This window comes from Choloepus didactylus, chromosome 2 (assembly GCF_015220235.1).
Source record: "Choloepus didactylus isolate mChoDid1 chromosome 2, mChoDid1.pri, whole genome shotgun sequence".
NCBI classification, from domain to species: Eukaryota; Metazoa; Chordata; class Mammalia; order Pilosa; family Megalonychidae; genus Choloepus; species Choloepus didactylus.
The window spans coordinates 176,298,546-176,310,588 of NC_051308.1; the positions used below are offsets into that span (position 1 = coordinate 176,298,546).

The 12,043-nt window shown below is 36.1% G+C and overlaps 1 pseudogene; it reads right to left on the reverse strand.

Moving 5' to 3' along the window:
- Nucleotides 1-6,952: 6,952 nt before the first annotated feature.
- LOC119513907 lies at nucleotides 6,953-9,214 on the reverse strand (annotated as a pseudogene).
- Nucleotides 9,215-12,043: the final 2,829 nt, after the last annotated feature.

The window sequence follows — 12,043 nt, forward strand, 5'->3', positions numbered from 1 at the left end:
ACTCATAGTTCTATCTACTTACTGAGCTCATTACTTTCCCCACAAAACCCAGTCTTTCTAGGCTATCATTCTCTCTAAACAATATCACAAGTTAACTATTCTCCAAAGCTAGAAGCCTAAAAGACAATTTTAACCTCTCTTAATCCTTGAGTACTAGAATACCTTCAAATATCCCTTAGCAAGGTCTTTGAAATCCAGACTTTTCTCTCATCATCTCTGCCATTGTCTCCGTGCAGATTTTGATCATGTCTTGCCTGAAGAGTGGGAACTGTTTCCCTGAACATTCCTCTCATTTTTATTAATTTTCCCCATTGATTCCAGAGTTCCTAAAAAACAAATAATGCAGTTTAATTCCATCTTACAAAAATCTTCAATGACTCCCAGTTGAGAACAATATAAAATCAAGTTTCTTATACAGAGCGTTAGGTCAGAGTAATTCAGGAATCCACACAATGCAGTGAGTCAAAGTTTAAGTGTAAAGTTGAAGATTTATTAGAGGAAGAAAGCAAGTGGGAGCCAGCGAAAAGAAAGAAAACGGCTCTAGCTCTCTATCTGAGAGCAGCATTTTTCAACGAAAAAAAGGAACCCACGTTGGAAAGGGTGCCTGCCGTGGTGTTCTGTCCCTTGATTAGGTAAGTGCCTATCAAGTTCTGGGCTGATTGGTTGCTAGGATCTTGACACAGTGTTCTCCTTAGAAAAGCAGCTGCGTCATCTAACTAGGGAGAGCAGGCCCTTCTGGTTGTTCATCTTATGGACATATCTGACCTTGCCTTACCCAACTTTGAGGCGCCACTGTGGCTGGAACAGCCTTGAACAGCCTTCATTCTTTAGTTCATGGGGCACCTGTTTTCTGTGAGATAAGCTGCAGGGCCCCTGGGTCAGAAACTCCTTCTTCATGTTAGTTTCTTCTTCTGGGATCTAACACAGAGTCCTTCACAGTCGCCTAATTACTGAACAAGGACCGTCCGCTTCAGCTTCTGCCCATCTTCCTTCATTGATTGCTACCAACCAAGGACAGGGAAGCTGCTGATAATCATTAAACACAGTCTACGATAGTGATTGGCAATGTTACTTGTGAGTGAATTCATGATGTGTAAATGGTTATTCTATTCTTACTTATCCGGCAGGTCTAGCCAGGTCTTGTGTTTTACCTTCTCTTTACTGGCAACTGAGTGGGTAACTTAAGACAGGTCCTAGTTTATGGATACAACCCCATTATATTCAAGGGTGAGCAAGCAGGAGGCCTTAACCCTAGTCTCCGAACCAGATTTTCCCAGGGAGTTCTATACAGGAAGGTGTCAGCCCCTTTGCAGCTATTTATACAAACATATACACACACACATACACATATTAGATATTATATGTAAATGCACATATGTAATAAATAATACATAAATATATAATATATATAGTTTTACAGTAGAGTATACAATACATAAATGTAGACACATATTTATAAATTTATATATATATATAATACATACATACATTTGGCTATTGTCCTTTAGAGTTCTCATGGTCAGATATCCCATGGAGAGATGGGGAAAAATTGTAAGGGAAAAAAAAATTTACATCTCATTCCTAGAACCATGAATCAGGAAAGAATTGATGTTTTGTGAGGCCAAATGCTTTTATAAATTTGTAAGAAAAATTTACAAAATTATAAGTGAAAAATCACAATAATTATGCTTTAAAAAGCTGATAAATATCACAAATATAAAAGACAACCCCACAAATTAACATTTTTAAAATTAACTAATAGCTTGACATACCTCTTTTCCACCTTATTCTCTAAATTTCTGTGCTGCAAACTCTTTGGTCATCTCTTCACATGCAATGATTATGCAATATATTTTGTAGAAGAGCAAGGTAATTCTGAATTTCCTCTAGCATGGTTGATACAGGTTTTTATTATTATTTATTATTGATGGTTTAGAAAAGTTTCTTTCAGTTTGCAACTCATTTTTGTTTTTGCTCAGGTGCCATTTCTGGCTCCGCAGAAAACCTGGAAAGAAGTCTAGTCCTTTGCTCTCCTAGGCCCAGCACAGCCTAGGCAGACCCTCACTTGCCCCTGCCCCCACCACTCCTGTACTGTCCCATCATGATGGTACCTGGAAATGGTGGGATCAGGTAGCCAGGAAACCTGAATCATGTGGCCCCAAGTAAGGTATAGAGCAGCATCTTATTCAGATCCTTTTTCTTGGGACCTAAGATGGAGTTAGGATGATCAGTAATGTGCACAGGGAGCAGGATGCTACTGGGGACCAAGCAGAGGTGGAAGTCATGCTAGCAGCCTGCCAGACGCACTCACGTTCAGGGACAGAACTCCTAACCCCAGTCCCCTGGTTTTCTGCAGCTTCCTGCCACCTTGGAGAAGAATATCTGAAAAAATGGAAAGGACATATCCAAGTGAGAGGCTCAGAAGCTTAAGCTTCGTATGATTTATGGTAAATTTGACCCTGCACAAATCTTTTCTTGAAGAATCTTTCCTTCCCCTTTTCTACTTGTTTCCTACACCTGCTCATACCACACATTACTAAACTATCACCTCATCTCTGGAAATGCCTGTAGTATTTTTATTCATCCTTTTAATCAAAACATTCACCATGGAATATTGTAATTGTGTCACTGATTACCTACCCCAATAAATTGAGATGTTATTAAGGACAGGAACTAAGGCCTATTAATTTTATATCCTTTGCTTTTTCCACATGTCCTGTCATATAGTCTTTTAACAAACGATTGTGGAATGAGTGAATATTCTAACCCAAAATGTCACCTCCTCTAAAAGGTTTCCTTGATTCCTTCACACAGGATTAAGCCTTTAGGTCCACTATCGTGTACATTGGGTTCTTAACAGCAGGAATCTGTGTATGTATTTATCTTATCCACTAGATTATTAGAGTATCAAGGAGAAAAATCTAGCTCTTAGTTTTCTTTTCTTTCAGAATCTAATGTAACACGTAGTATGGTTGATAAGGGAATAAGCTACTTTGTTGAGACAGAAATAGCTAATGTTTATTGAGTATGCATTGGGACAAAGCACTCTGTTAGGTGCCTTACATGGAATATTTCACTAATTCTTCCAGCAACTCTGTGAACAAGGTTGCTATGCCCCTTTTAAAAATAAAGGTGCTGATGCTTAATGAAGTTATGTAAATGCACTATTTACACAGTGAACAAGTAACACTGATAAGATCCAGGCACTAGCAGGCTCTATCCAGAAACCTCTTAACCACTTCACTACACGGCTTCCAAGAAATCCATATGCAGTGGTCTGGGTCACTACATGACTCACTTTTACTGCTGCTGGTGATTGTTGAGTGTGCTCCGTAACTTATTTAAGTCACATACCATAAAATATCAGTCAGCTGGAAAGCTCAGAGCACCTACTTAATTGAATTTTTTGATTAACTTTTTAGTAACCATTCCCCTGCCTTACTAAATACAAAATACACAGCACAATTAAATTCTAACTTTTAAATTTAGGACCATGTAGGTTCTCAAGGACACAATTTTGAATCCTATTAATTATTGCTCGAAACATGGCAGTAAGAAATCTGGGAAATGTCTGGATATTGAACAAATTGGAGACAAAATTAAGTGCATGCAGAAGAGATGATCTAGGATATTGTAGGTTCTGGAAACAACACATGAGGATATGCTGAAAGAGAACTGCTTACCCTGGAAATGAAAATACTTTGTGCATAGATCAAGCTCATCATGGCATCTTAGCATCATTGGTCTACTGAATGCAGCTTTTTTGGTTTTCACTTACCCACTTACTAATGCTTTTTATCCTCATGCCCCACTCTCATTTTCTTCCCCCATGGCAGAATTCTACTGCATTTAATATATATCTTTTTCTTGTTATGAGCTCTTATAAAGGCATTGTTTTTGTGCATGTATTTTAAATTCACATAAAAGGTATAGTAATAAATAGCTCTCTTTGCATTCAGCATTGTGCCTCAGAGTTGCATCCACGTTGCCCTATGTGCTAATCTGTTCCTAACTGCTGCATAGTCCTCCATAAGGTTCAACTACCATATTTTACCTCTTCTTCCTCCATGTGGTGGGCCTCTGGATTTCTCTCAATTGTCTGGTATTGCAAATAACCCTGGAGTGAGCATCTTTTTCCCTGTCCTTAATGGACCTGTGTAAGAATTTCCTTGGAGTTTAAATACAGAAGGATGGAGATGTTCAAATAGTATACTTAAAGGGCCATCATGTAGTCAGCCTTTGCCTGTTTGGCTTACCAATGAATCCACAACAGCTAAAAAAGGAAAAGCACATAATAGTGCTCAGTTAGTATTTGTTGAATGGATGAATGAATGAATGAATATAGAATATAGGTCTGATATTTTAGGGGTGGGGAATAGGCAGTAAAAAAATTAAAAAGGGATAAGGGCAGGGCAGTGAATGGAGAAAGAGAGTGACTGGAGATTCTGGATTAAATATGGTGGTCATGGAAGGCCATTATTCTGAATAGGAACCCTGTACATTTTAAGCCTTAACTTCCCATTGCCTATACCCACACCATGCCCTGGTAACTTTTATTCTAGATTCTGATTCTGAGTTTACTTATTCTAATTATTTCAAATCAGTGAGCTCATACAATCTTTGTCCATTTGGGTCTAGTTTATTTCACTCAATGTGACATCTTCAAGGTTCATCCATGTTGTCACATGCATCGGGACTTTGTTCATTTTATGGCTGAATAGTATTCTATTGTATGTATATACCACATTTTATTTAACCATCCGTCAGCTGGTGGACACTTGGGTTGGTTCTATCTTTCAGCAATTGAGAATAATGCCACTATGAGCATTGTCGTGCAAATACGTGTCCAAGTCCCTGCTTTCAATTCTTTTGGGTATACGGTTTTGGTTTGCATTTCCCAGACAGCATTTTGAGCATTTTCCATGTGCTTTCTGGACATTAGTATATCTTCTTTGAGAGACTTCTATTCAAGTCTTTGCCCATTTTTTAATTGGGTTATTTGTCTTCTTGTTAAGTTGAAGGGTTTCTTTATATACTCTGGGTATTAAACCTCTATTAGACACATGGCTTCCAAATATTTTGCCCCATTGTGTAAGTCGTTGAAGAGACTATTCTTTCCCAATGAGTGGTCTTTTCCTCTTTGTCAAAAATTAGTTGGCAATAAATGTGAGGGTTGAGTTTTGAGCTCTCAAATCAATTCCTTTAGTCCATATATCTGTCCTTGTGTTTTTATTACTGTGGCTTTTTGTAATAAGTTTTAAGATCAAGAAGTTTGAGTCCTCCAACTTCATTCTTCTTTTTCGAGATGGCTTTGACTATTTGAAGCCCCTTACCCTTTCATATAAATTTGATGATTGCCTTTTCCATTTCTGCAAAGAAGTTTTTGGGAATATTGATTTAGGATTGTGTTTAATGTATACACTGCTTTGGTGGGTTTGACACCTTAGTCTTCCAATCCATGAACACAGAATGTCCTTCCATTTATTTAGGTCTTTGATTTTTTCAGCAGTGTTTGTAGTTTTCTGTGCACAAGTCCTTTACATACTTGGTTATGTTTATTCCTAGATATTTGGTAGTTGTAGTTGTTATTGTGAGTGGAATATTTTTCTTGATTTCTTCTTTTGAAAATTCATTGCTTATGCATATAAACATTACTGATTTGGAGGTGTTGCTCTTATCCCCAGACTGCTGAATTCATTTATTAGCTCTAGGAGCTTGGTTTCAGACTTTTTAGAATTTTCTGCATATAGGACTATGTCATCATCAAATAGTGAAAGTTTCGTTTCTTCCTTTCCAATCTGGATGGCTTTAATATTGCTTTTTTCTTTTCCTTTTTTTTTTTTTTTTTTCCTTAATGGCTCTGGCTGGAACTTCCAGTACAATGTTGAATAGCAGTGGTCTTGTACCTGATCTTGGAAGGAAATCTTTCAGACTTTTACCATTATGTAGGATATTAGCTGTGGGATTTTTATATATTCTCTTTATCATGTTGAGGAAGTTTCTTTCTATTCATAAGTGTTTTTGTCAATAAGGGGTTACAGACTTTGTCAAATGCCTTTTCTGCATTAATTGAAATTATTGTGTACTTTTTTCCTTCATTGTGTTAATGTGGTGTAATACACTAATTGCTTTTGTTATGTTGAACCAAGCTGCATAGTAGGGATAAATCCCACTTAATCATAGTGTATAATTTTTTTGATATACTGTTGGATTCAGTTTGATAGTATTTTGTTGAGGATTTTCACATCTATATTCATAGGGGATATTGGCTCATATTTTTCTTTTCATGAAGATGATTTTGGCCTTAGAGTGAATTAGTGAGTGTTTCCTCCTCTTCTATTTTTGGAAGAGTTTTAGCAGAATTGGAGTTAAGTCTTCTGGAATGTTTGGTAGAATTCCCCTGGGAATCCATCCAGTGCTTTGTTTTCTTTTTGGGAGGTTTTTGATTACTGATTCAATTACTTTAATAGTGATTGGTTTGTTGAGATTTTCTATGTCTTCTTTTTTTTTTTTTCATTTTATTTGACAAGCAGCAATATCATGTTTGTCATTTTAATGTAGATACAATTATTAGGTTATCTGTCATATTACAATATTTAGTTTTTTAATTTTATGTCCTTTAGGAGATATTAAAAAAAACACATATCAACTACAAATGTGAAGGGGAGAAAAAGCATGGTACCCAACCAAATTTCCACATTTCAGTAATACTTCATTCATTATTTTAATAAAGTTTTAAGAAATTCCATAATGACATGAGCTTGAAATTATCTAGAGCCATTTTCTTTGATGCTCATGATGTGGTACTGGTGATGTTGTAAACAGCAGAAAAACAGGTGCTGCCAAATAATCAAATTATGAAGGCATAGTTCTTTTTCCCACAGGAACACACCAATGATGATGGTAATGATATTTTTACACATACAACTGGAGGACAGCAACATCACACCACCTAACTGTTTTCATCTGCTGAAGCTTGGCTCTGTTTGAGGTACTGTTTGTCTATCAGAACTTCAATACATTTCATAATCATGCTGATACTTGGGTTAAACCTAGCTCCTGGAGTGGTTAATCACCTCCTGAATAAGAGCATTATGCCAAAGTGATTTTCATGCTTTCATGATACACACTAGAGCAGCTTGGAGGTACATTTTCTGGTCCTCAACATAGCACTTCTAGTCTGCTCTATTTCCTGTGGTGTGTCTTTCTGTATTGGTGTCATAATTTTATATTTTGTTCTTTTACTGCTGAAGTTCATATTTAATAAAGATGAAGATTCTGCATCAATGTCTTCCTTTTCTGAGTCATGGTTAATCATTTTCCCATCAAGTGATGATTTATTGTTTTTGTCAGTTCCTTTTCATTCATCTCTGTGCTGTCTCAAAGCTCTTTATAGCTGACAGTTTCACTGTTGTTAAAGGTAAGAACTGCCATTTGGTATGTTATGACTATAGCTACATATGGTCTGCCCAAAAAAGCTCATATTTACTTCACCTGTACACAGAGAATGTGACCATGTAAGTTTCCTACCACTGAACTGCTGGCTATAAAATAATTCTAACATCTGTACACTTTTTTCCAATTCCTGGGGAATTGCAAATGTATATGAAGGAGCCGGAGAAAGAAGCCATGCACCAGCCTGTACAACATATATTTGAAAATTAATTCCCAAATCTATTACCGTGGCTTGGTTTTTGATAAAATTGTTGAATTTATTGCCGAGATCAGCACTGATACTCATATCTGTATACATCCAATGTAGCTTGCTGGTGAAATCATAACCACAAGTTTGCCTTAATTTATTGATCATGGCTTTTTCAGAATCCATAGACATAGATAACCCATGAATGAAGTGTTTTGCCAGCATTCTTGTATAGAACTTTTGAAAAGTCCTTATCATCAATACACTTGAAAAACAGTAATGAAACTTGTGAGTTTGTCTTCTACTTCATTCTCAGTCATCCCTTTTGCTTATTTCTTTGGTAAGTTGTACTTAGCAAGCAGTTCAGGGGCTTTGCAAACAGACTTGGGTTCTCTGTAATTTACTACTGACATAATGGCCATATCCAATGCACTCATAAAGTGCCAATCACCATTCAAAACAGTGTTGATAAGTTGAACAGACTTAACATGTATTCCAAAACTGACTCCACAAATAATGTTGACATATTTTCCTGAGTAAGATTACTGGTTGCTCTAAGGCCCTCATCATGGATATGAGTTTGTAGCTCCTGAAACATTTGAGGTAAACCACTCGACACAGCACAAAGTAAGACACACATATTTGCCTTGCCATTTTTTTCTCATCAAATGCTATTACGACATTCTGCATGTGAGAACTGTAAGTAGTCGGCTACCATCCTTTGCTGACATTCATGGATTACTTTAGTATATGAACTTGGATGTAAGTATTTTAACATTGAATTTCGTCATCTTTTAACCTACTTAGAACCTTTTCCATATACTGTGAATAGTTTGATTCTTGTAATAGATTTGAAGCTCCTTGTTTGTATTACTCTCCTGTTTTAGTTAGGAAGGGAGAGTCAAAGATTTCCTGATGAAACTTTAAGAGGAATTTTTTCTTATACTTTTCAACATGAACAAAGGAGTTAATAACCCCATGGATTACTTTCTGGTTTGGGTCTTCTCCACCATGATCAATTTTTATTTCTTAGAGCAAAATTCAAATAAGGATGGTTTGAAGTGGTTCAACCATCAATTTCCTCCACGTATCCAATGCTAGCTCCACTATTTCCATAAGTGGATCATTCATATCTACACTGCCATAGCCATACCAAAGGTCAGCTTTTGTAAATTTATTCTTTTTTATAAATTGTGTGTTGAGATACCTATATAAGCAGTCCATATAGTCTGTACTATATAATAGTAATTAATAGTAATAGTAATAGTGATAGTAATAGTATTCTTCCCAATACCTATGATACATAGCAAGTACTTGTTCTTCAGCCTCTAGAACTCTCTTGTGCAAATGCAGTACATGATTTTCCAAAAAAAAAAAAAAATGAAATAAAAAATTAGTTTCTGTATAAAATCTCTCAAAGGGTTCAGGATAGGCTACATATAAATCATAGATATATGAGAAGCGATTGTTCTGTGTTACTCTTTTGACATATTCCAAAATGACAGTTTTGATTGTTGTCCAAATATTTTTCCAAGTTTCATGGGTATCTACTATTCTTGGTTTCAGAAACATTGTGCAAGTTTAGTGTTGAAATCTCTTCCTCATCTCAATACATGATATCACCATCCTCCAGTTTCTGAAGCCAAAAACCCAGGAGTCACTCCCCTCCCAATGCACTCTCATCCAAATGTGACAAGTTCAATAAATACCTGTAATGCCAAAATACATCTCAAACCGCTTTACTTGTTTCTAATATGCCACAACCACTCATCTACTCAAATCTGCCACAGCCTTCTAACTGGTCTCTTCTATTTCTTCTTGAGTCAATGCATGTCTCTAAGAATGTATTCATTTCATCTAAGTTATCTAATTTATTGGAGTACAGTTGTTCATAGTATCCTCTTACGGTTCTTTCTATTTCAGCAGGGCCAGTAGTAATGTCCCCCTTTACATTTCTGGGGTGTGTTATTTGTAACCTCTCTCTTTTTTCCATTGCCAGTTTAGCTAATGATTTGTCAATTTTATTGGTCTTGTCAAAGAATTAACTTTTGGCTTTGTTGATCCTCTCTACTGTTTTTTTGTTTGTTCGTTTGTTTGTTTTCATTTACTCCACTTTCAACTTGTTATTCACTTCCTTCTGCTCATTTGGGTTTAGTTTGCTTTTACTTTTTTTTTTTTTTTTTAGCTCTTCCAGTTTTGAGGTTAGCTCTCTGATTTGAAATCTTTCTTCTTTTGTAATGTAAGCTATAAATTTCCCTCTCAGCCTTGCCATCACTGCATCCCATAAATTTTGGTATGTTGTATTTTCATTTTTATCAGCCTCAACATATTTCCTAATTTCACTTCTGATTTCCTTTTGAACCACCAGTTATTTAATTTAATGTTGTTTAATTTTCACACATTTGTGAGTTTTCCATTTCTCCCTCTGTTATTGATTTCTAGCTTCATTCTATTGTGGCTGCAGGATATACATTGTATGATTTATATATTTTTGAATTTATTGAGGCTTGTTTTGTGACCTAACGTATGGTCTAATCTGGAGAATGATCTATGTGTACTTGAGAAGAATGTATATTCTGTTTTTGTTGGGTGAAGTGTTCTATATATGTGTATAAGGTATGGTTGGTATCACTGAAGTCTTGTATTTCCTTTTTGATCTTCTGACCAAATGATCTATCCATTATTGAGAGTGTGTATTAAAGTCTCCTACTATTAATGTGGAACTGTCAATTTCTCCCTTCAAATTTGTCTGGATTCACTACATGTATTTTGGGGCTCTGCTGCTAGGTGCATATATATTGATATTTGTTACATCTTCCTGTTGAATTGTCCTCTTTATCAATATATAATGACAGTCTTTATCACTCATAACTGTTTTTGACTTAAAGTCTATTATAATTGATTTTAGTATAGCTACCCCTGCTCTCTTTTGGTTACTACTTTCATGGTATCTATTTTTTTCCATCCTTTCACTTTCAAACTACTTGCATCTTTGAATTTAAGGTGAGTCTCTTGCAGACAGCATATAGCTGGCCATGCTTTTTATCTATTCTGCCAAACTCTGACTTTTGACTGGAGAGTTTATTCCATTTACATTTAAAGCCAAGACTAATAATAGAGGGCTATTTTCTGACATATTTCTATTTAGCCTTGGCATGACCTTATACCTTTCTATCTGGATATGTTTTTCATCTATTTTCCTTATGGTTACCATGGTGTTATTTGGTTTGACAACACTTTAACATCAATAGTATAAACATATATTATTTCTATACACCTCCTTCATTCTGCCTTTTTTTGTACTTGTAACTACTGATATTTTTTACATCGTATGTCCAGAACCATAGAGTTATCATTACTTTTTATGCATTTGCATTTTATCACCTGTAAGAAGAAAGAAGTGGAGTTATATACCAAACAATAAGCTACAATAAAACTGGCATTTATAATTACTTAAATGCTTATCTTTACTACATGTCTTTATTTCTTTATGCCACTTTGAACCACTGTATAATGTCCTTTCCTTTCAGTCTGAAGAACTCTCTTCAGCATTGCTTGTAGGGCTGGTCTGCTGGTGATGAACTCCTTCAGCTTTTTGTTATTTGGGAATGTATTAATCTCCCTCCTTACTTTTGAAAGGGAGTCTTGCCGGATATAAAATTCTTGGTTGGTAGTTGTTTTCTTTCACCACTCTTGAGTATTTCAACCCAATGCCTTCCTGCTTCTTTGTTTCTGATGAGATATCGACACTCAATCTAATCAGTACTTCCTCGTATTAACATGTTGCTTTTCTCTTGTATCTTTCAGAACTCTGTCCTTGTCCTTTGTAATTGATAGTGCGTTCAGAATGTAACAAAGTGTCTTTTTCTTCATGTTTATCCTCTTAGGTATCTCTGAGTTTCTTGAATATTCCTATTCACATCTTTTGCCAAGTTTGGGATGCTCTCTGCCATTATTTCTTTGAATATTCCTTTCTTCCCCTTTCTCTCTTTCTCCTCCTTCTAGGACTCCTGTGCCTTTATTGATGCACTTGTTGTTGTCTCAGCGGTGTCTCAGGCTATTTTTGCTTTTTATAATTGTGTTTTGTTTTTTGCTCCTTAGTTGTTACTAAGTGTTGTTACTGACCCTCTATGAGCAGGACCTTCCAAAGTGGGTCTCCTGTCCGGTGTGGCTTACATCAATAGAATGAAACCAGATTCGGTACAGCAGAGTAGAACTTTATTCTCTGGCCAAGAATGGAGAAGGGTGGACACATATCCTAAAGGCACCTTCTCCCAGAAGGGAGGTGAGCATAGCTATTTTATAGGGGGTCTGGAGTGCATACACAGGTAGCTGGTGCAAGTGGGCTAGGGGATTTCCAAAGAATTGAGCAGGCACTGTCTCTGGTCATGCTAGAACACA